A 3,522-nucleotide genomic window follows, 5' to 3' on the forward strand; every position below is an offset into this window, starting at 1 on the left:
GCTGGGATTACAGGCGTATGCCACCATGCCCGGCTAAGTTTTGTCTTTTTTGGTGGAGGTGGGGTTTCACCATATCAGGCTGGTCTCAAACTCCTGACCTCAGATGATCCACCTGCCTCAGCCTCCCAAAGTGCTGGGATTACAGGCATGAGCCACTGCACCTGGCCCAGTTAAATTATTTTTATCCCCCCAAACAACTGAAAATGTTTACAAATATCATATTCTTAATATTCTTTTTTTTCACATGGCACATGTATGCATATGCAACAAACCTGCACCTTGTGCACATGTACCCTAGAACTTAAAGTATAACAAAATATATATAAAAAATTTTTAATATTCTTAATCATTGTAACTCTCCAGGTGAACCTTCTACAGTAGACTAATTTATTTGCATATTTTATACTCTGATTACAGCATCCTAGAACCTTTAATTTTTTTCTTCATCTTTCAAGTCCATCATAAGCAATGATCTCTTGTGGGGCTACTTTGATCTTTAAAATTAATCAGATTTTCTACCTCGTTTTTATCACAGCATCAATTACATAACATAATAATTATCAGATTCTGTGTTTTTGACTGTCTTAGGAATGCAAAATACTTAAGAGCAGATACAATACTTAGCAATTAACACACATATTGAAGTAATTGTCTCAGTATATCTAGCAATATTCACTGGTACAAAACACTCAGTATATAAAACTATTATTTATGGAAGAGCTATTTCTAGGCACAGAGGAAATTTAATATTCTGGATTGAAGAAGGTAGTTTATCACTAGAGAGTAGGAAGAGCTACTCAGAAAGAACAACACAGAGGGCTGCAGAGAACACAGAGATGTAGTAAACCGAATATGATATTATTCAAGTGGAGAAATGGAATAACTGAACGAAGGTAATTTATTGAAGACTGCATTCAATTTTCCCATCCATGTTCCAATAGTATATTATTTATATTCAAATTTTGCCTTGTTTCAAAAATAGCAAAATCTTTGAAGCATGTCCTTGAGAGCTTCTTTCACCTGCTGGTTCCTTAGAGTGTGAAAGGGCTGAGTAAAGGGGCAACAGAGGTATTGAGTACAGATACTCCTTTAGTTAAAGTCACTCTTTCTTTTGCTGATGGTTTCATATACATAAAGATACAACTCCCATAAGTAATAGAGACAACAATCATGTGTGAAGAACAAGTGGAAAAAGCCTTGGTTTGTTGTTGAACAGAAGGGAATTTTAGAATGGGTTTGATGATGTATGTGTAGGAGAGGATCACTAACAACAGTGTGGTGATGAGTGTCAGCACAGCTAAGATAAAAGCCATTAATTCTATAAAACTTGTATCTGTGCAAGAAATCTGTAGAATAGGAGAAGTGTCACATAAGAAGTGATCAATAGTTTGGAAGCACAGAAATCCAGCTTGAGTCCCAAGACCAAAAGGGGAAAGATGATTACGAATCCAGCTACCTAACAGATGATTACAAGTTGGTAGCACGCTTTGCTGCTCATAATGATTGGATAATGCAGTGGTTTGCAGATGGCAATGTAGCGGTCACAGGACATGGCAGCCAGGAGGTAAAACTCAGTAACTCCTAATAAAAGAAAGAAGAATAATCGAATTGCACAAGCATTGTAGGAAATTGTCTTGTCTCCAGTCAGAATGCTTGTCGAGAATCGTGGAATGCAAACAGTTGTGAATGAAATTTCTAAGAAGGAGAAATTTCGGAGGAAGAAATACATTGGAGTCTTGAGCCATGGATCCAGCAGGCTGAGGAGGATAATGGTTAAGTTCCCTCTCAGGCTCACGACATAATTAAAAAATAGAAACAAAAATATCACAATCTGTAGTAGAGGGTCGTTTGTCAGTCCAAGCAGAGTGAACACTATCCCCATTGATTGGTTCTTCATTTTTCTTTTGTCCTGTGAAATCTGCAGAAAATAAAAACTAATACCACAAGTAAGAAAATACATTACTTCATTCTCAGCCATAGAAAATTTCGTATTTAGAAAATTACCCATGTGCAGATATTTTCACAAATCAACTTAGAGTTCATAAAAATGAACATATCCTCCAATTCATCAGTCATGTTTATAAGAATGTTGAGAGATTCTTCTCTTGTCCAGAGTTAAATAAGTCCTACTTGCCACGTTACTGAAGGCTTTTCAGTCATTTGAAATAAGTTTCATACTTTGGTTAGTGTTAACTTTTGATTCATCTTTCAAGCACTTTATCCCAAAAGGCAGTTTAAATGTTTAGTAGTTTGAAATTTCTGAATTTAGCTAACATCTCAAGTAACTTGTTACGTAAGAGATTCATTTATTCATCAAGTTCCATTTTATATTTATTCATTGATATATGTTTATCCATCATCAAGTTCAATTTTATATTTTATTTACTTAGTTTTTGTGTTTCCATTCCTACAGTTTTTCTAGCTCCACTTACGTGCCTATTCGTACTTTATCAATTGCCTTTAGATTGACCACTTTTCCAGTAAGTCATTAACAGTGCCTCAATTCTGTATGACAGAGATATATCCAACAGAAAAACTAAAACTAGTCTTTCTATATTTTATCTTCCATTTTTCTTTAATCTATTTATAATGGTTTCTTATTTCTTTCTTTTGCAAATACAGTAAGAAGCTATATATTGTTTTATTTTCAATGTAAAATGATTTTAAGTACTAGTTGCAGGTCTTCTTACTGACTAGTATTGCAGTTATATTCCATAGTAACTGATTATAATTTATTTTTCATTAATTATTTTTGCTAAAGAAAGGCTGCTTCGTCTTAGCCAATTTTCAGAATTCCCGGGCAATATTCAAAAGGGCGCTTTTTCCATTTTCTGGCTTCCTTTTATAACATGCAAGCTATAATAAAAAAATCAAATATCATGCAAGTTATTTTTCTTTTTGATTAAAATATTTAATTATTTCTCTGCTTTTTTACATAGCTTAATATTCTTTTTTTATATATATTCATTTTAAAATTACTGAATCCCTATAAAACCTTTGGTTTTAATTAAGGAATCCTTAGAATCTTTGTTTTAAACAATGATTGCTCTCTAGTAATCTTAATTTGTGTGTCTTTCATAAATAATAAGTTCATGCATAATAGTACTTGCAACATAAAAATATTTCTATTTTTGTTATCTCTTGGGTTTTTCATTAGTCACTCCTTTTCTAGTATAACAAAATTTACATGTAGTTTACGTGTATATGTATTATAATACATATTTTACATATAACTACATATTACATGTAACGTAATAAATAGAAATTTACTTTTTTCATGTATTATCTGTGAAATTTTTATGATGTGGTAGACTAAGTATAATTAGTGAAGATTTTTAAAAAATTTCGTCATTGTTCTACCGATCAAAATCTGGGCTTTGTTAAACACAATAGCGATCTTTAATCTTAAGCTGGATGTAAATGTGTTTGTAGATTTTCTCAACATGTAAATAGCTGCTTTCTAATTTCCTCTATGATTCATTCAATGCAACTACAAGCTCATAGAGATAGATTAAAAAATTA

At 32.5% G+C, this 3,522-nt stretch overlaps 1 pseudogene; it reads right to left on the reverse strand.

Moving 5' to 3' along the window:
• Nucleotides 1-972: 972 nt before the first annotated feature.
• On the reverse strand, nucleotides 973-1,897 carry LOC100611256 (olfactory receptor 6C6-like; annotated as a pseudogene).
• Nucleotides 1,898-3,522: the final 1,625 nt, after the last annotated feature.

Source organism: Pan troglodytes, chromosome 10, assembly GCF_028858775.2.
Source record: "Pan troglodytes isolate AG18354 chromosome 10, NHGRI_mPanTro3-v2.0_pri, whole genome shotgun sequence".
In the NCBI taxonomy this organism is placed as follows: Eukaryota; Metazoa; Chordata; class Mammalia; order Primates; family Hominidae; genus Pan; species Pan troglodytes.